This window comes from Papio anubis, chromosome 13, assembly GCF_008728515.1.
Source record: "Papio anubis isolate 15944 chromosome 13, Panubis1.0, whole genome shotgun sequence".
NCBI classification, from domain to species: Eukaryota; Metazoa; Chordata; class Mammalia; order Primates; family Cercopithecidae; genus Papio; species Papio anubis.
Genome location: NC_044988.1, coordinates 65,692,746 through 65,718,195, shown reverse-complemented (window position 1 = coordinate 65,718,195; position 25,450 = coordinate 65,692,746). Strand labels below are relative to the sequence as shown.

The 25,450-nt window shown below is 46.2% G+C and overlaps 1 protein-coding gene across 1 annotated transcript in view; it reads right to left on the bottom strand.

The window, feature by feature from the left end:
- The window catches only part of FRMPD1 (FERM and PDZ domain containing 1), a 100,267-nt gene extending 75,041 nt beyond the window's left edge, over positions 1–25,226 (bottom strand). Inside the window, exon 1 of the mRNA XM_021927370.2 lies at positions 24,921–25,226. The gene's annotated coding sequence lies outside the window, so the exon portion shown is untranslated. The remainder of the gene's footprint in view (positions 1–24,920) is intronic.
- Positions 25,227–25,450: the final 224 nt, after the last annotated feature.

The window sequence follows — 25,450 nt, the reverse complement described above, 5'->3', positions numbered from 1 at the left end:
ATGCTAGGTTTAGGCTGCCAATTCTTTTTGTTTCTACTTTAATTCCCATTGTTACTGTTTGTGCAGCAATGATACCTCGTTTAAGGATCAGAGAGATGATCTCTCAGAAGAGAATCAAAGCTTTACGGGTTGAAGCAAAGGTTCCCCAGGGAGTGGCAACAGGACAGACCAACACACACCAGTTCGAGCAGCAGCAGGTGCACGCCTCATTTTGCCCTGGCACTGCACCCTGTGTGGCTCTCAGCAAGTCTCTTCTTCTAATACCTCCATTTCCACCTCTAGATCTAGAAGTATTCTAAGGCCCCTGCCACCTCCAAATTCATGATTCTGACTGGTGGAGAGGTCAGATCAGAGATCTAATCTATTCTCTCATGTGCAGGCACTGACCAGCCCACGCTGGGTCACACTTGTGGCACCTACACCATGAGCACCATTAAACACCCTACTCTCCCCACTTCCCAAGCCCAGAACCCAGGCACCCACCTGAGAGTCTGTGTACCCTCCCCCATATCCAACCACTTTCCAACTCCTGTAAATGTGACCTCCTTAACATCTCTCAAGTTTCCACTTCTTTCCATCCTCACCACCATCACACACACATTCAGGCCGGCATGCCTTTTTTTCTTTTTTTTTTTTGGACAGTCTCACTCTGTCACCCAGGCTGGAGTGCAGTGGCACGATCTCACCTCTCTGCAACCTCCATCTCCCAGTTTCAACTGATTCTTGTGCCTCAGCCACCTGAGTAGCTGGATTACAGGTGTGCGCCACTCCCCCGATTCATTTTTATATTTTTAGTGGAGATGGAGTTTCACCATGTTGGCCAAACTGGTCTCAAACTCCTGACTTAGAGTGATCCACTTGCCTCAGCCTCCTAAAGTGCTCAGATTATAGGCGTGAGCCACCATGCCTCACCATGATCTCTTTCTTATGTGGATCATTGTAGCACCTGGTCTCCCTGCCTTCAGTCTTGCTCTTCTTCCAGTCTATTCCACACACCACAGAGTAATCTTTCTCAAAGAGGAAAGTCTGACCTTGTCACTTTCCTGTATATAACTCTATAATGTCACCCCATAACTTTTAGGATCATTTTTTAGGGCCCATGATGTGAATTCTAAAGCCAGATCTCTTGGGCTCTGATATGGTTTGGTTTGGCTGGGTCCTCATTTAAATCTCAACTTGAATTGTTATCTCCCAGAATTCCCACATGTTCTGGGAGGGACCCAGGGAGAGGTAATTGAATCATAGGGGCCAGTCTTTCCTGTGCTATTTTCATGATAGTGAATAAGTCTCACAAGATCTGATGGGTTTATCAGGGGTTTCCACTTTTGCTTCTTCCTCATTTGCTCTTGCCACCACGATGTAAGAAGTGCCTTTCGCCTCCTACCGTGATTCTGAGGCCTCACAAGCCATGTGGAACTGTAAGTCCAATTAAACCTCTTTTTCTTCCCAGTCTCAGGTATGTCTTTATCAGCAGCATGAAAACAGACTAATACAGTAAATTGGTACCAGTAGAGTGGGGTGTTGCTGAAAAGATACCCCAAAATGTGGAAGTGACTTTAGAACTGGGTAACAGGCAGAGGTTGAAACAGTTTGGAGGGCTCAGAAGAAGGCAGGAAAATGTGGGACAGTCTGGAACCTCCTAGAGACTTGTTGAATGGCTTTAACAAAAATGTTGATAGCAATATAAACAATAAGGTACAGGCTGAGGTGTTCTCAGATGGAGATGAGGAACTTATTGGGAACTGGAACAAAGGTGACTCTTGTTATGTTTTAGCAAAGAGACTGGCAGCATTTTGCCCCTGCCCTAGAGATTTGTGGAACTCTGAACTTGAGAGGGATGATTTAGGGTATCTGGCAGAAGAAATTTTTAAGCAGCAAAGCATTCAAAATGTGACTTGGGTACTGTTAAAGGCATTCCATTTTAAAAGGGAAACAGAGCACAAAAGTTCAGAAAATTTGCAGCCTGATGATGCAATAGAAAAGAAAAACCCATTTTCTGGAAGAAATTCAAGCCAACTTCAGAAATCTGTGTAAGTAGCAAGCAGCCTAATGTTAATCCCCAAGACAACGGGAAAAATGTCTCCAGGCCATGTCAGAGACCTTCATGGCAGCACCTTCCATCACAGGCACAGAGGCTCAAGAGGAAAAAGTGGTTTCATGGGTTGGGCACAGGGTCCATGTGCTGTGTACAGCCTAGGGACTTGGTGTCCTGTGTCCCAGCTGCTCCAGCCATGGCTGAAAGGGTCCAATGTACAGCTTGGGTTGTGGCTTCAGAGGGTGGAAACCCCAAACCTTGCCAGCTTCCACATGGTGTTGAGACTGCAGGTGCACAGAAGTCAAGAATTGAGGTTTGGGAACCTTTACCTAGATTTCAGAAGATGTATGGAAATGCCTGGATGCCCAGGCAAAAGTTTGCTGCAGGGGTGGGGCCCTCATGGTGAACTTCTGCCAGGGCAGTGTGGAAGGAAAATGTGGGGTGGGAGCCTCCACACAGAGTCCCTACTGGGGCACTGCCTACTGGAGCTATGAGAAGAGGGCCACCATCCTCCAGACCCCAGAATGGTAGATCCACCAACAGCTTGCACCAGGAGCCTGGAAAAGCCACAGACATCCAACGCCAGCCCATGAAAGCAGCCAGGAGGGAGGCTACAAGCCACAGGGGCGGAGCTGCCCAAGACCATGGGAACCTACCTCTTGCATCAGTTTGACCTGCATGTGAGACCTGGAGTCAAAGGAGATCATTTTGGAGCTTTATAATTTGACTGCTCTGCTGGATTTCAGACTTGCATGGGACCTGTAACCCCTTTGTTTTAGCTAATTTCTCTCATTTGGAATGGCTGTATTTACCCAATACGTGTACCCCCATTGTATCTAGGAAGTAACTAGCTTGCTTTTGATTTTACAGGCTCATAGGCAGAAGGGACTTGCCTTGTCTCAGATGAGACTTTGGACTGTGGACCTTTGGGTTAATGTTGAAATGAATTAAGACTTTGGGGAACTGTTGGGAAGGCATGATGGTTTTGAAATGTGAGGATATGAGATTTGGAGGGGCCAAGGGCAGAATGATATGGTTTGGCTGTGTCCCCACTCAAATCTCAACTTGAATTTTATCTCCCAGAATTCCCACATGTTCTGGGAAGGACCTAGGGGGAGGTAATTGAATCATGGGGGCTGGTCTTTCCCATGCTAGGCTCATGATAGTGAACAAGTCTCATGAGATCTGATGGGTTTATTGGGGGCTTCCGCTTCTGCTTCCTCCTTATTTTCTCTTGCCTCTCGCCTCCTGCCATGATTCTGAGGCCTCCCCAGCCTGTGGAACTATAAGTCCAATTAAACTTCTTTTTCTTCCCAGTCTCAGGTATGTCTTTATCAGCAGGGTGAAAACAGATGAATATCAGCCATGCCACTTGCTAGATCTGTGACTATGGGCAGGTTACTTCACAATTTTGTGCTTTGGTTTTCCCACTTATAAGATGCAGTAACAACAGTACCTGCCTCATAAGGTTGTTGTAAGAATTAATGAGGTAATGCATGTAAATAGCTTAGAACAGTACCAGGCATTTGATAAGCCCTTCGTAAGTGGTAGCTGCTGTTATAATTTATAGGACTTCAAGGACCTACCTGTGCAGGCCCCAGGAGAGAGGGGACTCTCTAGCCTCTTCACTTTCCTCTGTCTTACTGATCTCCACTTCCCAAGAGGTTCCAGACCTAGTGAATCTCTTCCTTTTTTGTTCATGGCACGGAGCCTTTGCATGTGCTGTTTCATTGCCAGGTACACCCTTCCTGCTGCTGGCTTCCCTAGTTGACTTTTTAAACAGGTTTATTGAGATATGATTCACATAGCATACAATTCAATTTAAAATACACAATTCAATTTAAAGTACACAAGTCAATGGTTTTTAGTATATATATGGAGCTGTGCAACCATCACCACAATCCATTTTGAAGCATTTTCATCACTCCAAAAAGAAACCTCATACTCATTAGCAGTCCATTTCCCCCCAGTTGTCTCCCCGCAAGCCTAGGCTAACTAACCTACCCCAATTGTTTTGTTTTTTTTGTTTTGTTTTGTTTTTTGTTGTTGTTTTGAGATGGAGTCTTGCTCTGTCACCCAGGCTGGAGTGCAGTGGCATGATCTTGGATCATTACAACCTCTGCCTCCCAGGTTCAAGCGATGCTCCTGCCTCAGCCTCCCAAGTAGCTGGGATTACAGGTGCCTGCCACCACGCCCGGCTAACTTTTGTATTTTCAGTAGAGATGGGGTTTCATCATGTTGGCCAGGATGGCCTCAAACTCCTGACCTCAGGTGATCCACCCACCTCAGCCTCCCAAATTGCTGGGATTACAGGAGTGAGCCACTGTGCCAGTCCCCAGTTAGTGTTCAGGTCTCAGTTTATACCCCACTTGTGAAGTTTTCTCTGACCTCTACTCTGGGTCGGTGCTTTCACAGTACCTAATATCTTCCCTCTCTCAGACTATATTTGACTATTTACTTGTATATATCCCCTGCTAGAATATAAGTTCCACATTGAGCAGGGCCGTGGCTGTCTGATTCACCATGATTTTTCAGTGCCTAATAGATGTTCACTAAATACTGGCTGAATGACTAAAATCAATGGGGCGAATAAGCCAAAGCCAAGGCCCTATAAAGACAGCCCTACTGAAAAAATCAACAGTAACAGAGCCTTCTCTATACTACAAATACTAGAAGTCACAACATATTTAAAAATTCATGACATTCAAGTTTCCTACAACTATTCCCATTACAGCCACCGCTGAAATAAGGCAGATCCTTGCAAAATGAGTTTGATTTAGGCACTTTAACAAAGTAAGTTCTTGAGTGAGAGGGAAAACAGCTCTGGAGGCTGAGTGGGAAAGGGCAAGAAAGAGCCTTTAGGTGTTCAATAGCCTTTAAGTGTTCAATACTTGTAGATTTTATGTGATCTAGCATTACCAGATCATTACTGGATAAAATGAATACGAATACATTTTGTTTAAAAGAAAATGTTCATAAGAAAAGAAGGAAGGAAGAAGTTAGTTCTGGAAGTTTCCTATAAACCCATTCTGTTAAGCGATTCTTATTTTCCTGCAGATTCCCCATTTTAACGTTACAGCTGCATTCCCCAGACAATAAACTATGTCCTGGATGCTTATTTCAAAATCCAGTGATCACCAGAAGAAAGGCAATTACCTCCCAATTAAACATTAAGACAATTTTTCAATCTATCCACAAATTGCTGCAAAACAGTTACAAAATAAAAACAACGAAAGTCTCCCTCTCACGCACTTCAATCTACTTCATAGGCTGATGGCAGATTAACTTTACTGAAAGCACAGCTTGCTCATACCTCCCCCTTATTCAAAACCCTTCAATGGCTCCCCATTGCCTTCAGGATAAAGAACGAACTCCTAAGTGAGTATTTGAAGATCCTTCTCCTTCTGACACTGACCTACTTACATGGCCTCATTTCTTTCTAATCATCTTCACATAACCCCCATCCTAACAAATTGCACTGAGCCTCCCGCCATGCTTTGATCTTTTTGCACCTTTGCCTAGAATGTTATTTACCCACACCCAAACTCTCAATGTCAAATTCCACCTCCTTTTAAGCTTCGTCTAAATGCTGCTGATTTCATGAAGTCCTCCCTGATGTCCCCCTCCTTCACACATGCTCTCTACCATCTCTAGGCTTCCGTAGCCCTTTTACTAAAGATGATTCTCCTGTATTTATCACTGGCTAGCTTGGATTACAGTTACTTTTGAACATGTTGTCTACCTCCTGATAAATTCGAATACATCTCCCCCAGCACTTAACATGTGCCATGCAAATACAAGGTACAAAAAATCTGCAGAATGAATGAATAAAATAACAAATAAATGATAGAAAACCCAGTATAATTACAGTTAGACACAGTCTAATTTATCAGTGTACTTAGAGAAGTAGCAAGTTTTAAACACAGAAAACATACCTCAGTGGTTGAGACATTTTTTTCTATCTGTAAACCTGTTTTTGTTGAAATTCCCTATTTATTTTATTTCTTTTTTTTTTTTTTTTTTTTTAAGATGATGTTTTGCTCTTGTTGCCCAGGCTGGAGTGCAATGGTGTGATCTCAGCTCACCGCAACATCTGCCTTCCGCGTTCAAGCGATTCTCCTGCCTCAGCCTCCCAAGTAGCTGGGATTACAGGCATACGCCACCACGCCCGGCTAATTTTGTATTTTAGTAGAGTTGGGGTTTCTCCATGTTGGTCAGGCTGGTCTCGAACTCCCAAACCCAGGTGTTCCACCCGCCTCGGCCTCTCAAAGTGCTGGGACTACAGGAGTGAGCCACCGCACGCCCAGCCTATTTACTTCCATTTTTGGCCCACCTATCTTTCAGTCCTGCTAGGTGTGTGTGTATAGTAGTAATGCAGAGAAGCAGAGTAGAGAAAGGGGATCATTATTCAAAGCTGGCAGCAGCAAAAGAGAAACTCTCTCTTCGGTAAAGAAAACTCAGAATCCACAAAAGAGACAAAGTGAGTCACTGCCCTGGGTGTCAAACACATGGAGAGGATGACTTAAGCCATGGCAGGCAGTGATTCTGTAACTTCACTGCCTATCAGATCACCTGGAGAACTTGTTAAAACACAGGTTGCTGGGCCCCACCCCCAGAGTTTCTCTAGGTCTGGAGTGGGGCTAAGAGTTCGCATTTCTCACAAGCTCTCGACAGGTGGAGACCACACTTGAAGAATCCTCAATGCAGAGCATCAAAGGAATCAAGCGAGTCAAGGTCAAGGGATTAGCTGTGGCATAGGCATTTCTAAAACTAGAAGATTCATTTTAATTAAATTAAGACATACGGAAAAGTTAAATTAGGTAGTAATTTTTTTTCCCCTCTTCTCACTCACTTGTAATTCAGAGGCTAAATTCTACAGAGCTGACCAGAGAGGCATGGACAAGGAAGTTAGGGGACCTGGATCCAAGTCCTGATTCGGTCACTAGTTAGCTGTGTAACCAAAGATCGCTCATTACCCTCTCAGGACATCAGTGCACCCATCTGAAACAGAGATTTATTCAATGTGAAAGTCTCTAGTCTGGGGTCTTACATCCTATGATCCCCCAATTTTGAAAACCTGTTGGCAAGTTAGTTCCAAAAGTATTTAATGATTATCCTATTTATATATATAATGGTTAAGGATGCTGCCTTTTGAAAACACAAAACAAATGTGAGAAATAATTACCAGTTAAATTTGAGAAGAACCCATAATAAATAAATTGCAATTATGAAGACTGAAAGAATCTTACTCAAACAGGTTTCATAAAGGGTAAGTGCTCAAGAACAAATATACCATGGAAATAGATTTTTTTAAGATATGGAGAAGATATCACAATTGAAAAGAACCAAAACAATTCCCTTTCCAAGAACAGTCTAGAGAAAGCAGCACACATTACAGAATGAGCAAACACCAACTTACCAGTGGCGCAAAGCTGAAGGGACTCTTCCACGGAAAGAAATCCACACCTCTTCCCCCTGCTGGTACCTCCCCTCCATCCCAGGACACTGCTCCCGGGCCTCCCAGCACACAGCTATTTTTAAAGATAAAAGGCCACATTCCCAACATTGCGGCCACAAGAATGTGAATATCAAATGACCTTCCCATAGCTCATCGATAAGCCCAAGTAAAACTGACTGCCAGGCCATGTGGGCAAAGTTGGGTGGTATCTCTGTGGCACAGGCCCCCTCCTCACAGGACCGTGACCCTCCTCATCTGCGGATACTGGGCAGCTGCGGCTATGCCTCTCAACAAGTCTGGCTTCTCCTTTCAGCATGACAGGCACAGAAGTCCTGCAGATGCCATTCTCATCCTCAAGACCTCAACCACTTGAGCCAGTTGAGAGAGGAAACCCTAGAGGTCCTTGATTGGCAAACTGGCTTCCTCTGTGCCAAGGGCAACACAGAAGATGACACGCAAGGTCTCAGGATGCATCCATTTTATAGTTGCAGAGTTTATTCTGTGCCACATAATTCTTGGTCTCCTGCTAGTTCTGCCCAGTCGTGTTCAGTTAAAGTTAATAGCAATGGCATTAGCTCACTAAGCCTCACAGCAACCCAGGGAGGTAGGTCACCCCCAAGCACATTATCCCCCCTTAACAGATGGGGAAATGACGCCACAGGAAGATTAAATAACCTGCCCAGGCTCACACAGCCTGCCACAGGTGGAGCACAGGATGATCTCAGCCCCCGTGCCAGCTCATGGACAAAGAATACTCTGGATAAAGCCCTTTGCAATTTTAGGATCCCATGCAGTGTGGGTGGTGTGCATTACAGAGGTTGAAAAAGAAATAAGCACAGGGGTAACCTTCTTTTTTTTCTTCTTCTTCATTTTTTGAGACAGAGTCTCCCTCTGTCACCCAGGTTGAAGTGCGGTGGCGCGATCTCTTCTCATTGCAACCTCTACCTCTGCCTCCTGGGTTCAAGTAATTCTTGTTCCTTAGCCTCCCAAGCAGCTGAGATTACAGGTGTGTGCCACCACACCTGGCTAAGTTTTTTTTTTTTTTTTTAATTTTTAGTAGAGATGGGGTCTCACCATGTTGGCCAGGTTGGTCCTGAACTCTTGACCTCAAGCAATCCGCCTGCTTCAGCCTCCCAAAGTGCTGCGATTACAGGAGTGAGCCATCATGGCCAGCCCAGGGGTAACCTTAAAACTGCTTCAGGCTAGGCACAGTGGCTCACGTCTGTAATCCCAGCACTTTGGGAGGCTGAGGTGGGCAGATCGCTAGAGGTCAGGAGTTCTAGACCAGCCTGGCCAACATGGTGAGACCCTGTCTCTACTAAAAATACAAGAAAACAGCTGGGCTTGATGGTGCACACCTGTGGTCCCAGCTACTTGGGAAGCTGAGGTTGCAGGATCGCTTGAGCTCAGGGGAGCGACAGTTGCAGTAAGCCAAGGTCAGGCCACTGCACTCCAGTCTGGATGACACAGCAAGACCCTGTCGCAAACAAAACAAAACAAAACAAAACAAAACAAACCATGCTCCAATTGTCTCTCTTTTCCTATGTCTCCCCAAAATACCATAAGAGAGGAGTACTGTTTAATACACAGCTATGAACTGAAAGATGGTATGGGCACTGATGCAAGGCAAGGACAGAACCGACTGGGAGGCAGCAAAGGGCCTTAGAGAAGAAGGATCAAAGGAGAGGGGAGGCCAAGTAGGGTTCTATCAGTGACTCTGTACCTCAGAAGGCTAGGCACAAACTGGTGACTGCCAGCCTGAAATTATGCCCATTTCATTCCTTTATGCATTGAGCACTTGCACATCTCTTCAGTCAAGAAGCTTGAAAAGTCATCAAGGAATGCACATAAATCACTAAAATACAACTAAAAAAGAGTAAGGACCAGTGCAGAGAGGCTAGTAGAATGCCTGGGAGTTTGATGGTAGGAGATCCCCTCCAGCTGTGGATAAAGTAGAGTGAGCTATCAGAGAAGGCTTTGTGCAGGAGGTGAGCAGAGCATGAAGGACAGGAAAGTAAGACCTGCAGGGGTAGGGAGAAAGGCAATGGGGGCAGCACCTGGGGAAGGGCATAAAGTGCACAGAAGGAAGATGGCACTGGGCTACCCTGAAGACCAAAGGTTCAGCTTAGGATGAAGACGATGAGGCATAAAAGGTATGTGAAGTAGGGCGGAGGTATCGGGGTACAAGTGGCAGGTGGAAGAAGCCAGATCACCAAAGGCCCTAAGTGTGGGACTAAGGACATTTACATTTCGCTCCTAGCCGCAGTAGTCAGCACTGTGCCTTGCTCACAGTAGACACTCGATAAGTGTTAGTGGGGCAAAATGCAGGAAGGCAATTTCATTTCTGAGTAATGCAGAACAACTGTGAAGAAGATGCCCAAAAAATGCCCCCATTTTCTTTTACCAGTTGATATCTAGTCAGGGGAACTCCTACTACCTACCTAAAATTTGCTATGTTCTGCCCCACACGGAGACCGGGGAATACTTGCCATCAGCTTCTCACCCAAGAACACTGTGAAAATTAACGATGAGGTAATGTCTGAAACGCTCAGAGCTCTTTGGAGATGTGTGGCAAAAGGCATCACTATCTTTAATATTTAAAGAGATTCTACCCAGCTCTGATCTCTTTTTCTGCAGACTAATGTTACGTCCACAGGATAAGGTGATGCCAGATTGGCCCCTAAATAAACCTCTCCAACAGACAGTGCCAACACGGGTGCATACTCCTGAGCCCCTCACATGTGGCTGATGGGGTCCAGAACCATAAGGCAGGAGTGGTTTCTGACCACCCCAACGTTGCCAAAGAATTCAGGAGCACAGTGCATTAGGTAGAAAGTGATCTTCTGTGGGACCCCACTTTTAAGCATGAGAAAGCCCAGTGAAGACTTCAAGGGGAATCATTTTAGCAAAACCCACATCCTAAGCCAGTTAACATTTTTAGGTCTAACGCAGTGCCCAAGAAAGGAAGAAATAAGAATAGCTCCCTGGGCTCAATTACAAATGGAGTGGAAAAAATAATTTCAAAAGTTCAAGGGGAAAAAAAATCAATCTATTTCCTTCTCCCAAAGCTTTCACTTCTATAAATATACTCACACAAATGGACCTAAGACCACTCTTCCTTCTGAAAACACTACCTGTCTGGAATTTGCAAGATAAATGATGTGCCCATTTAGTTTTCCACCTAGTGATGCTCAAACAATGCTCTCCAAAAGCTTCTCTCTTTTTCTTAATTGACACTTGCTTCCCCTCTCTTATAAACGTAATACATGTGGCTGGTAGAAAATTTTGAAAGTTTTCTTTTTTAGAGAGAAGATAATAAAAATTGTCCACTAAAAGCTATAAGTTGCTAATTACCCTTCTAGTCTTTTTGTGTGAAAAGACACATTTTCAACGTAATTGGGAACTTACCATATATGCTGGTTTCTAAACTGAAAAACACACTGTAAACACTTCCCTGTGTCTTTATTATTCTACAACATTATTTTTTATTTGCCATAGATAAGAGTGCCATTTTTAAAGCTGAGCCCCTATTCCTAGATATTTGGTTTATTTTCGATGTCTGCATTACAAATATGTTGAGATAAACATCTCTGATAGTACATCTGTAATTATTCTCATAGGATAAATTCCTAGGAATGGCACTGCTGGGTGAAAGACTATACAAGTTTTTAATGATTTTGATACAGCCAAATGGCCCCCCACAAGGCTATCCCAATTATGCTCTCTCAGTCAGTAGAAAATTACTTCCCCCAATTACTCAGTCACCCCTAATTTATTAGATTTATAAGGGGGCTTCTGTTTGCAGTTCTTTTCCTTGCTTTCATTGCTGATTTTATTTGTAGTTCTTTGATTATTCCAGAGTCAGGTTTTTCCCCGAATGTTTAATGTCTGTAGTATATCTTAGAGAATATTTTTATTGTGTGCTTCTATTCATCAAAAAGTCGATGTCCCTGGATGAAGCTGGAAGCCATCCTCCAGAAAACTAACACAGGAAAAGAAAACCAAACACTGCATGTTCTCACTCATAAGTGGGAGTTAAACAATGAGAACACATGGACACAGGGAGGAGAACAACACACACCGGGGCCTGTGGGGGGTGGGGTGAGGGGAGGGAGAGCATCGGGACAAATAGCTAATGCATGTGGGGCTTACAACCTAGGTAATGGGTGGATAGGTGCAGCGAACCACTATGGCACACGTATACCTATGTAACAAACTCGCACATTCTCCACATGTATCCCGGAACTTAAAGTAAAAATAAATAAATAAATAAATAAAAGTCAATGTCCTACACTCCCTCCAGAGGGTATCTCCCCTACCCCACCACCAAGAGCAGCCTAGTGGTCTCCCTGCTCTGAATCTGTCACCCACATTTTCATCTCAGTGCCTTCCACTCCTCTCCCAGGAAACATTTCACAGTTCCAGCAGGTGAGTCAGACGCAGAACTTAATAACCAGTCATTTATTCAGTTATTCATTTATTCAGGTGATATCTCTTGGGCGTCTGTCATGCTCCAGGTACCAAACTAAAACAGAAGTACAGTCAGCCCTTCCTATCTGTGGCTTCCACATCCATGGATTCAACCAACCTTGAACGGAAAATATTTGTGGAAAAGATGTATGGTTGTGCCTCTACTGAACGTGTACAGACTTTTTCTTGTCATTATTCCCTAAACAATGCAGTATAACAACTATTTACATAGCATTTACACTCTATTAAGTATTATAAGTAACCTGCAGATAATTTGAAGTATACAAGAGGATATGCATAGGTTATATGCAAACATCACACTATTTTATATAAAGGACTTGAGCATCCATGGATTTTGTTATCTGCAGTGGGGTCCTGGAACCAATCGCCTGTGGGATTCTGAAGGATGACTGTATAAACAAAACACTATGAGAAGCCAGGAGAGGCAAAGTCATAAGGTCAAAACAGCAGAAGAACACCAGAATTGAAAAATAACTAGGAGTTTTACTGGTAGATGGCGTAGGGCAGTGGAGAGGCTAAGCAAAGGAAATAGCACAAGCAAAAATCCAGGCCTGCTAGAGCCTTGTGCATTGAATAAACGTTTTCATTATTAAGGCACGAGAACAACGAGTTGAGGATGAAACTGGAAAGTTAGCTCAAGCCGAATACCCATGCTAAGTTCACCTGCTGATCGATCCCCTCCCCCTGCATCTCCACTCTGGCATGCAATCCCCACCTGGTGCATCTCCAATGCAGACTCCTCCAAAAGACTTCCTGGAGAATCATCTTCAGCATCCATCTATCCAGATCTCTCAGCCTGGGGCAGAAATCCTGGCACTCACACCAATTTACTCAGCAATCCCCAATGAACAGATCATTCTGTTCACTGACTCTTGGGTATCAGACTTATTAATCCAGCTAGAAAAGAAATTTCTGGCTAATGATGTCTCTCATACCCCTAGGCTGTCAACACTAGGCTAAACTTCTAAGGGGCAATCAATAAAAGCCTATTGGAATCTAAACAAATTAAATTGGGCAGACTAAATACAAAAGAGGGATGAGTGTGCACAGGTTGTACGCATCTAACTGTCACCCAGACAGCTAGGAAAATTGAAACTGTCTTTGAAAATCAGCTTCTGAACACAATCATGGCAAAAGATAGATTAATTCTCTTTACACATGTGATTCTGCATCTTCCTAGACATTTCTCAGGCACACAAACAGTACTTGTTAAACTGAGCTGCGTGTCCCAAGAGCTTCTGTACATAAAGGTCAATCTATTCTGAAGACTTGGATACTTTTTTTTTCTTTCCAGGAAGGCAGGAGACTAAGAGAGGAAAGAAGGTCCCTCACATAGGTCATCTCTGCTGGGATTTTCCATACTGATAATTCCAATTCAAAGCAAAAAATCCTAGTGCCACCTGGGAGGCCCTGGTCTCCATCATTCATGTTTTTATGCAGTGACAAACATTTCTAGACAGCTCCTCCCTGAGGGCAATGGGCCCATACATTGATCAAGTGGCTAGGCTCTCCCTGTTCCGGTTCGGATCCCTCAGTCCTGCATTCATCCCCTACCATAGCATTCATGATGCTGACTTCTTATTTGTCCCCACACTAGGTTGTGACCTTTATAAGGCCAAGGACTGTAACTCCATCTGTATTTGCTCTGGGGCCTAGAACATCACTTTCCAAATAATGAATGGCCATGGTTTGAATATATCCCCCAAAGTTCATATGCTGAAACTGTGATCCCCAAAATGGCAGTGATGGGAGGTGGGGCCTAATAGGGGATGTTTGGAACATGGGAGCACCACCCTCATGAACAGACTAATGCTGTTACTGCGGGAGTGGATTTATTATTGTGGGATTGCGTTCACTCCTCTTGCCCTCTCTTTGCCCTTCTGCCATGGAATGACACAGCAAGAAGGCTCATGAAAGATACGGGCCTCTTGATTTGGACTTCCCTGCCTCCAGAACCACAACCAATAAATCTTTATTTATTATAAATGCCCAGTCTGTGGTATTCTGTTATAGCAAAATGGAAGTGAGGGCAATCTGGCTGTGACATCTGTCACCCCACTAGTCACCAGGGTTGATTCGGCTGATCTGGCTGGCTAGGCAGATGTCCCCTTCCTCCCTCACCATTCCATGTGCATCCCTCCCAAACCTGCGTGCTTGGGCAAAGAGGACGACCATCCCTGATAGAGGAGGACTGGTCTTCAGTCAAGGGTATACCAGTAGCTGCTAGAACCTCCAAACAAGCTGTTATAGCAACACAAAACAGTCTAAGACATGGATTATCTATCTATGTTGTGAAATTAAATGTAGTGTCAAAGCTGTAGAGGACCTTGGATATAACCTAGTCCACAGATAGGAAACTGAGGCCCAGACAAGGGGAAGCAACCTTCAAATTCACACAGAGAGGTGGTGGTAGTTTGCAGGTGGAAGAGAATAAGAAACAAAGATGTCAGGAATGCTGTAAGCTTGAGGAATTAGGACACTGGGGGGCTTTATGAAATTTGGAAAGGATGATAACTTGAGGCAAAATTAAACTTTGTTCCAGACAGCCTCTAACACATAGAACCAGTTTTAACTCTCTTCTCCATGACAGCCCTTCAGATAATATAAAAAGAATATTAACATTTATTGAATATTTACCATGTGTAAGTGGAAAACAGGGACCATTATATATTCCCTGTATCTTCTTTTCTGTAAGTTTAACATGCACAGATAATCAATTAAGAAAGCAAGTAAACAACGGGCCTCAGATCATGCAGCTGGTAAACTCAGGCCTGATGGAGTCACCTGGGCGCTTCCCCCTGCACCCTCCTGCCTCTGTGGCTCTAGTACTAAGACTACAAGGCACCGAGAAGAGCCAGCTGGCCCGAGTAAGCAAGTTCCCAGGTCAGTTTGGCCATGTCCCAGAACAACAGGCAGCAGTTCCAGGGGCTGGACATTAGGTCCACAGCCTCCCCATCGTTTCAAAGTGCAGAGAGGGGGCACCACCCCCTGAGTCTCTGCTAGCACTTGGCTGATACAGCAAACCAACTCCAGGAGAGAATATAAGATGGAGAAACACAGAGGCCCACATATGCTCTTGACTTAGCCAGGACACTACTGATGACTGTAGAGACCAATGAAGACACCTGGGAGCCAGATGCAGCTAAGGAAGTTGTCATAGTCATGCATTCATTCATTTTATCAGTCAACACTGTACCCCTCAAGCCTCATTCCGGGCTCTGTATTGAATGAGCAGCAAGGCTCAGTCCCTGCCCAGGAAGCTCATAGTCAAGTGCGGAAAGTTACACAGCAACACCCCATGAGCACACAGTCTGGGGAGTATTGCCTTGCAGAAATGAGGGGGCAGGAGGGAAGGCTCCCTCAGTCTGGAAAAGATATCCCAGACAAAGCGTTATATTTTGGTGTGGGGATATTTTGAAGTGGCTACACCAAACAAGCCTTGTCAAAATGGAAAATCACTGTTCTTTAAACCCAGCAAGAGAAATGAGAAGTGGAGATCTCTAAGCAGTGCAGTCTGAATATCTTCCTTACTAGATGGTCCTTAAGGTCCCTGTCACACCTGAGCTTCTTCCAGTGCAGCTCCATTGGATGATGACCAGGAAGGGGGCCACCTGAGGTCAACTTTGGATATACTGTTCTATCCATCTTTCTCTTCTTTATCTCTTAGTCACCCATTAGGGCTCGGTTCAAATGCCAGTCCCTCCCAGAAGCCCTCCTAGATCTCCCTGCAAGGCATGGCCAGCCCTTGCTAGGTTTCCAAGGGTCTCTGCAAAGCGCAGTACCCTGCCCAGCACTGACTTACTTCCAGCCGCGGGTGGGGCAGGGGCTGTCTGATTCATCTCTCTCCTCCCTCCCCACCTCTCCTCCCCAGCCCCCATCCCCACACAGGCCTTTCTTAGCAAAGCACATTGAAATGAGTGGAGCATCTAGGAGGATGCCATCAGACAGGAATCCTGGGGGCAGCAATGAGCAGAGAGTCTGGAGCTGCTCAGTATCCAGACCCTGCCAGGCCACTACCCTCCCCCTGCTTTCCCTCAGCTCCACTACCAGCTTCACCAGACCCAGCTCTTCTGCTTGCCCCTCGGCACTTTTTTTTCCCCAGTGCTTGAAAAGTCAACTGCAAAGAAAGCAGCACACTCCCTTTGTGGAGAAAAGCACGTTTTAGTGGGAGCTGCATTTGGAGAGCCCAGAAACCAGCAGCAGATTAGAGATCACACTTAAAGGACCATGGAACTTCTGAAACAGGCTAGTTGTAGGGCAAGAAGATGATACTACTACGCTCTTACAGTGTTGCTAAGGAGCATTTCCTGATTTTTTACAGAGTATTTGGGCACTGAGAATATAAATAGTTTCCCTCAAATTCAGTGAGCCAATCTCAGTCTAAATTAGGGGGAAAATGTGTCCCTTCTTTGTCCAGAGCACATTCACTGTGGGATCTTCCCTAAGTCTAAGAACCAGCAATGAATATTTTAATAGCCACAGCTTCTCCTTCCCACTGACAAAGCCCCCACTGACTAGCCACAGCATGCTGGTAGAAATGAGGGTATGCACCAGGAAGACCTGAGCTTTCTCCTAGGCAGGCTAATCCCTGAGGGCCCCACCCACATCTGTACAAGAAGAGTGACTGGAAAAGCCCTGGCACCCTTCAGAGCAGCAGCCAGGATGCTGAAGGAAGGAGGAGACAGAAGACATGTGGCCTGAGGATCTGAGGCCAGTGACCCTGGAGAGCTGGGTTCAAATACAATAGAAAAAAAAGGGAGTTGCAAAAGTAGAGGCAGTAGAGAGCCCACGGTTGAATGGCAGCCACCCTAAAAAGATATCCAAGTCTTGGCTGGATGTAGTAGCTCACACCTGTAATCCCAGCACTTTGGGAGGCTGGCGCAGGAGGATTGCTTAAGCTCAGGAGTTCCAGATCAGTCTGAGAAACATAGCAAGGCCTCATCTCTACTAAAAATAAAATTTAAAAATTAGCCAGTTGGTGTGCTCCTATAGTCCCAGCAATTGAGAAGGCTGAGGTGAGAGGATCACTTGAGCCCAGGAGATCAGCACTGCAGTGAGCTTGATCATGCCACTGAACTCCAGCCTGGGTGACAGAGCGAGCTCCAGTCTCAAAAAAAAAAAAAAAAAAAAAATTCCAAGTCCCAATCCCAGGAACCTATAAATGTGATCTTATTTGAAAAAAGGATTTTTACACCTGTAATTAAATTAATGGTCTTTAGATGAGGTGCTTATCCTTGGATTATCCAGGTGGACCCTAAATCTCGACAAGTGTCCTTATAAGAGTGAAACGAGGATTTGAAACAGACAGGAGGAGACAATGTGACCAGGGAGGCAGAGACTGGAGTGAGGCAGCCACAAGAAATGCCAGTGGCCACCAGAAGCTGGAGGTGACAAAGGAAGGATTCCCCTTAGAGACTCCAGTGGGAGAGCAGCACTACCAACATCTCGATTTTGTACTTCTGGCCTCCAGAACTGTTAAAGGATACAGTTCTGCTGTTTCAAGCCAAGATTGTGATGATTTGTTACAGCATCCACAGGAAAAACTATAGCACCTAAGAAGTAGTCAGACAGATGAGGGATCTGAGTCCCAGAGAGGGGGCTAACTCACCTGGGGCCACCCCACGTCAACCACTGGGCCAGGACACTCGGGGCTCTCTGACACCAAAGAGCATGCAGTTCCCTAGTGGCCCAGTGCAGAGCCCAGTAGGAGGACCCACCGGGCGCTAACTGGCCTCAGGCTGTGCTAACGCAAATACAGACTCTGAAGTGAGGCTGCAGTGGGCTTGCTCCTCTCTGGGAGGATCAGACCCCCACCTGCACAGCTGTGTCCCATTCTTAGCTTTTCAGGGGGCCAGACAAAGTGGGCATCCTGCCTGAAGAAGTGAAGATGTGGGCACCTGATCCCTGTCTCTGAAGGTCCAAGTGGCCTAACTAGCTGTCATAGGGAGGAAGAAATGGATTTTTTGTGTGGGGCTTCAAAGGGCAGGATCTGGGCCAATGGGGCAAACATTGCCCAGAGGAAGATTTTTGGCTTCAAATAATGAAGAACTTTGTAATAACCAGAGCCAACGGAGGATGGAATAGGAGGGTGGTGGGGGTTGGCAGGTCCAAGCAGAGGGAGGCTGGGTATGCTAGGGGAATTCCTGCACCACACAAAGGCTGTACTTGATCATCTCCGGAGCTGGCGGTCTTGTTTGAGGGTCTATGACTGGTAGCTAAAATATCTGGAAACATATGTGTGAATCTAGGTTTTCAGCACATAAACAAGGCACACTCTCACTAAGACACTTATTACGCAGCTTTTGCAAAGAGCTAAGTACTGAAAATAACCAGGAATGAGCTTGAGAAAGAGACCATCTATTCTTCCATCTCCTATACACAAAATGTCCCTCACCCCAGGGGTAAAGGAAGAGGCCAAGTATGTATCTCCACAGAGACATCATCTTCTAACCAGACCAGGAACTAACAGCACATTCACAGGTACCAGGGGAGCCCTGGACAGTCTGGACTGGTGTCTTTTTCCAGGGAAAGCCAGAGAGAACAGAGACTGCAGCTACCAAATAAATTATTTTTATAAGAACAAATACATGCCATCCTCATTTTTAATAATTGCTTTTCCTTTTGCATCCTCCTGAATTCTACATTGGAGCAAAGAAAACAACAAAGCAGTAACTCAGAAGCTTCACATGTGAATGGCCACAAGTCAGCATCAGACAGGGGTTTCCATTGGCAGGGGAGGTGGGATTGTTATCGTTGGTTTTAATACAAACTGTAGCCTACACCCTATATTCTAGACACTCAGAGAACAGGAAGCACAGCTTTTCTCAGCTGCCTGCACATCTGTCTTCTCTTAAGTCAAAAATCTCAGAGAATGATGCACTGTTGCATCCAGATGAATTCCTCTGAAGCTCTTTCCATTCAGGATTTTGAAATTTTGCCGTATCACCCTTTCACTGAAGCAGCTGAGGTTCTCAGATCATTCCTTGAAAGAGGTCAAAAGAACTTTTAAATTTACCATCTTATCTTTTCCAACTTGTAATTAGTGGTTTTTTTTTTTTCTTTTTCACCAAAACAACTAATATTAAGGGCACATATCATTTAGCAGCCAGCTTGAGAAATGATTGGTGGCCTGAACTACTTTTAACTGCTGGCAAAAAGGTCTCTAAATATCAGGTGAGTTCCTGAAAACACTGTGTCACTTAATGAAAATAATGGCTTTTGTCCTCATATCAATCTGCCAAGCACCAAGTCTGGCTTCCCACTGTCCTTCAGGCAGATAGTTAACTAAAAAAAAAAAAAAAGTCTCAGATTTGCAAACCTGCATAATGTAATCTGTAGTTATCAAAACAAATTTAAGCCACTGTTAGTATTGCTTCCATGAACATATATTAAGTTTAGTGTATATCTCAGGATACAGTAAAGTACAACTACAATCACTGTGGATAAATCAAAATTTTATACATTGAATGGTATTAAGTGCATAGGTATATTTGGTGTTTGAAAGCTTTCTATACTGATCTTTTTTACAGTTAAAGAATGCTTTTGTAATATAAACAATGATTGTCAAAAGCTTCAAGGTTCAAATTTTACATAGTATATTCCTTTAAAATAGGCACACTGAAAGACTAAATTTGAAACTCAGATTCATCTTGGAGGTTGCATCAACCCATCATCAAACGAAGGATCTACATCTTGAGGGATCAGAACGCCACGAGTGAGTTCAGCTGAGAACCATATGCAACCCCTAAGCATCAGCCTCATGCTTCTGGCTTGACTCAAATCATTTCAGATCTCGGGAAAATCACAGGCTTTTGTCAATCTAGTACAGACCTGCATTAGGGCTAGGCTCTATGAAAAGGGCTGTGGGTTATAAAGAAGAAGGACATTGTGCTGGCCCTCCCAAGGGCTTTCTGTGAGCTGTGGCCACATACACAAGTAACCGCACACAAAATCCTTCAAGGCTGACAGCAATGACTTCTCCATGAGAGGTACCAAGTATCAGGGGATAGTGAAATCCCTGGGATGAGGGGATCTGGAAGACAGCTTCCTAGGGGTGGTAGGATTTAAGCTTAGCCTTCAGGCATAGGCAGGACCACCAAGGCTAAAGCACACGCTAGACAGAGGGGCTAGACGGGGGAGCAAAGGCCTAGAGACCTGAGGCCAGGGGTATTAAGAGTGGGGGAGCTGGGCACGGGGGCTTATGCCTGTAATCCCAACACTTTGGGAGGCTGAGGTAGGCAGATCACAAGGTCAGGAGTTCGAGACCAGCCTGGTCAATATGGTGAAACCCTGTCTCTATGGAAAAATACAAAAATTAGCCAGGCATGGTGGCAGGTGCCTGTAATCCCAGCTACTGAGGAGGTTGAGGCAGGAGAATTGCTTGAACCCGGGAGGCGGAGCTTGCAGTGAGCCAAGATCACACCACTGCACTCAGCCTGGGTGACAGAGCAAGACTCCATCTCAAAAAAACAAACAAACAAACAAAAAAGAAAAGAAAAGAAAAAAAAAGAGTGGGGACAAGGTGCAGAGGAGGGGGTGTGAGAGAAAGGATGGAGGTAGCCCACCATGCCTGCTGGGCTGAGGACTCGGGACTTCAGTATCCATACAGGGAAGACCCACTGAAAGGCTCTGAGGAGGAGCACAATGAGATCAGAGCCACACTTTACAGTATACAGCACCGAAGCCTGATGCTCAGAGAGAATGGAAAGATGGGGGCATATTTGAGAGAGATTTTGGAAGTAAAAATAACAGGGCTTGGTCGCTGTTACTTTACAGGGCAAGGTCACTTGGTTCTTACTGAGTAGATTTCAGTAAGGAGGGAACAAGGGAGATGGCACAGATGATTAGCCTCCCCTGCTGTAGTTTCCAGCTTGGGAGGAGGAGGGGATGATGGCTGAATGGTACCCCACAGCAAGCGGGCAGAGCCAGTACTTTCGTACCAGGGCTGGTGGCACCAGGGGCTCAGCTCCACTCCTGCTTTCCCTTTATGCATCAATGAGCACCTCTGGGGTCAGGGAAGGAGGGAGGGAAAGAGATCCTAAAGAAGGATCTACTGTGCAATGTCCCCAAAGCAGCAGCAGCAGCAGCAGCAGCTCACCACACTATTCGGCCTGATCCTGCAAGTGAAAGTGCCGTGGGTGGTCATTTCTTCAAAATTCCTAAAATATATAATTCTGTATTGAAGGGGCAGAGAGCCTGCTCAGGAATCTCCCTGATAACTGTGAGGATAATACCCGCACACACAGCCTGTCTAGTTGTACATGCACCAAGCCCCTTCAGGCCTCCAGGCCTTAGCATTTGCTGTTCCTTCTGCCTGGAACAGTTTCTTCCTTCTCTCACCCTCAATTGAATTTTATTTGGTGCTTACTATATAACTGGCACTATTCTAAGTACTTTATATGTATCGACTCATTCAGTCCTCCAACAACCCTCTCAAGGAGGTACTGTTATTATGCCTAGTTTACAGATGAAAAAACTGAAGCTCAGTTTAAAGATTAAATAACCTGATAGTGTAATACATTTAGTTAGCCAAGGGGCAAGTATTCAATTCCAGGTGGTGTGGCCCCAGAGTCTGCATTCTCATACACAGAACTACCCTACCCTACCTCTTACAGATACAGAGCTGCACTGACCCTCACCCAGCTCCAGGCAAGACTGGCTCCCTCTCTCCTGTGGCTCTCACTGGCTCAGATAGGCCTGCCCTCCAATGGACTCCCACTCCTACTATCCTCCAATGGAGTCCCACTCCTACTACTTTCTCTCCCATTTCCCCGCTTATTTTCTTCCCAGCCTTTGGCACACCCTGTAATTACCTTATTTATGTAATGACTTGTTCATTATTTTCTCCAACTAGAATATAAACTCCAGGAAGGCAGAGACCTTGCCTTTTGTTTCAATGTATTCTTGAGGTACCTAGAACAATTTTCTGGCAGACAACAGGTGTTCTATGAATAACCATTGATTGAAAAAAAATGAAGGACAGTACCATAGATGCTACATGGTACTACACAGGGTCATAAGGTATTGCAATGTTATTCTTCACCTTCCTGTCCTCTTTTTTTTTTTTTTTAGAGATGGAGTCTCACTCTTCTGCCCAGGCTGGAGTGCAGTGGCATGATCATAGCTCACTGCAGTCTGAGTGAGGCTCAAGTGATCCTCCCACCTCAGCACCTCAGCCTCCCAAATAGCTGGGACCACAGGTGCAAACCCACTACACCCAGCTAATTTGTAAATTTTTTGTAGAGATGGGGGTCTCACTATGCTGCCCAGGTAGTGTCCTATTCTTTGAAACCATTGCAAATCTAAGACAGAAGGGAGCCATTACCCCGCTCCCAGCTATATGGACAAAGCTGATATATTTAGAGCTGTGTCTGACTGTCAAATCTGCACCCCCCACCCAACCAACCTGGGTTCTTGAGCACATAGTGATAAGCTTGTGTGAGGCAGGGATTGAGACTTCTGATTAGCCTTCTGTGACCTCCCACCACCTAACAGTATTTACAGGGCATTGCCTGTTGTTGATGTTAGTATCTGATCTGAACACCCTCCACATAACAAAAAGCCCCTGCCCCTTGAATCAGGAGGCACCTCGAGTACACATCACATTGTCACAAGAACTCTCTGCTGGTGGTGAGGTTCAAAACCAATGCACATGCTTAAACAAAAAGCACTATTTACTCCAATGGTGGCTTCAAACACTTATTCAGCTTGCCTATGAACCCTCTGATAAAAAGAATTTACTTTTATCCAACACCTATCACATGGAAACACCCTGTTAGACACTTTTACACATGATCTCATTTAATCTTGTGAGTTTGGAATTATTATTATTCCCCTTTCACAAATAAAAAAAAGTGAGGCTCAGAGGTCCAATACTCCACAGCCAGCAAGGATTCCAGCCCAGGTTCAGAGTCTCCAGAGCCTCTTCCTGCTGCCCTTTCTCTGAAGTGCTCTGCCTTCTCTGTGCTTCCACCTGGCTCACTGTTCTCATCTGTCTCATGCTTTCCCAGCTCTCACCAGTTCCTTGCTCGTACCAGCTCCTTGACCTACACATGGCCTTTCTATTCCTCACCACCTGTTGAAATCCTCTTGTTCCACCTTCCACTGTAAAGCCTTCTCCAATATCTCCAGTTGGAATTCACCCTCCTTAGTGTTCACAGGGATCCCAGGCGATAAAGCCCAGAATGAAGATCCTGTGGCACAAGCCTCTTTATTCCTCACCAGAACCTGAGTTCCTTGAGGGTAGGGCCTGTTGGTAATTTTCATGTTTGTGCCTCCCGAATGAGTAGTGAGAAAGTGCTTGCTGAACCAATAGAGAATGAAGAGGGAAAAGACTGGTGGCATTTGAATGCATCAGAGAGATAAAAGGCTCTGGACAAATTAGCTTCGAGGATGGGGTCTCATTCAGGAAAGGCAAACAAGTACCACAACTCTGCTCTGGTCACCAGGCACACCTTCACCAGCTCTCTGATTTCATAATGCTTGAAACTTAAAACCAGGATGTCGAGGAAGGACATAAAATCATAAAATCACTTCTGCGAGAATCCTTTCATGGTAACGCATTTCACCCACACACTGGCAACACACTAATTGCAGCACAAGGGGAACAAGATATCGGGCAAAAGAATAAAGTTCTCCTTCTAGCATCACACAGTTAACTACCTCGTGCTTGTTCTGCTGTGGCTGTGCCAGAATGCGTCGGTCCTGGAAAATATGAACTTGGCTCCTTAACCGTACCCACACTCAACACCGACCAAAGGATGCCCGAAATTGTCTCGATTGGAAATCATCTCAACAATCATCTTAAACTAGAAACAAGTAGATGCTGGCCTCTAGGTCAGGACCCCTAGTACAGTGCATTTTTTTCCCCCCAAACAACCATTCTGAGGTTTTTACAAAAATAACCGACTCACAAACAGAAACGCTTCCTGATCTATAAGTCACTTTGAAAACAAATCATTATGTTGTTGAATATTTCATGATGGTCCAAAGCACTGAAGAAGGCGAGATGAGCGTTCACCAATCCTCCCCATGCCTATTTTGGGACTTCCAAAGCAAACTGCAAATGCCTCCTTTATTTTCTAAACGCTCATTTGCAAGTGCTAGATGGATTCTTGGTGAAATATTGCCTCCACCCAAACTGACTAAATGCAGAGAACCGGAGGTTCCGCTTCTCCAGAGTTTACAGCTGAAAGAGACAGCGAACATCTAGTGAACACGACTTCCACCCTATTTCATAGGTGGCAAAAGCAGGGGGCACTTGCCCAAGGTCACACAGACGGTGGGTGGATGGCAAAGGAGCCACCAGAAGCCAGAGTCTTGACTCCTAACCCTCGGAGTATCCCCTGCTCCCCGAGGCTGACTCAACGCCCCTCCTAAATCTCAGCCAAAGCTGCTGCAAGTTAGCGACGCGACCCCAAAGACTCACTTCCGTGGGTCATTCCTCTCCACCTGCCATGAGTTCTGGAGGTGAGACACTCAGGGATGCCCCTCTACTCAAAAAATGACAACACAGGCATCGGCACTGCAGCTGATCGTCCCTAGCGAACCCCTTCTGGTTCAGGTGTGGCCATCGAGGACGGGCAGGGAGGGTTGGTCTGAGGTCACTCAGAAAGTTGGCACTGGCCGCGGCCGCACCTGAACCCAGGTCTCTCCCCCTCCAGCGCTGCCGCTCTTTCCACTCACTACACCATGCAGATCTCGGAAACTTAAACACACATCGCTACTGTGCAAGCAGTTCACGGTGGCAGGTCCTTAGCTAGCCTACGGACGCGCCCCCGAGCCGGGCTTAGGGACACGAGGACCGGAGGCGGGCGCGGGTCACCCGGGACTGGTGGTGCAGGCGGAGGGCGGCGCGGAGGAAGCCTAGGCGCAGGCCCGGGGTGTGGGGACAGGCAGTCTCCCCAAAACTTTGCGGTGCCGGGACCCCTCCCTTACCTGCAGAGGAGGTGCCGCCCGCGCGGACAAGGACCTAGCGGGCTGACGCTCTCGAAGAGGGGCGGCCCCGCCCAGCGGCGGGCACGGTCGCGGCCAAGGCTCGGGCAGCAGCGCTGCTCGGGCTCGGCTCGGGCTCCGCCTCCCGCGCCGCGGCTGCAGCCGGAGGGGGTGGCCAGGCCGGGCCGCGCCCGCGCCCGCGCCGTCTGGCGGCGGCAGGTGCTGAGGCTGCAGCTGCGCGGCCGCCAGCTGCCGGCGCCGCGACCCCAGCCCCGTGGGAGGAGCCCCGCGCACAGCCTCCGCGGGCTCCCAGGTCCCGGCCCGCCGCAGTGGGCGGTCCCGCTCCCACCCGGGCCCTGCCTCCGCCGCCTGCCTCAGCTCACCGCCGGGGCACGCAGCGTCCGCTGAGTACCCAGGGGGAGACTGAGGCTGGAAGAGGAAAGGGACTCCCCAAGGTCACCCAGACCCGTGGGGTTGGGCCAGAACTGGAACCCCGAAGAGTTCCCAAAACGACCCTCTTCTCACGCCTCGCT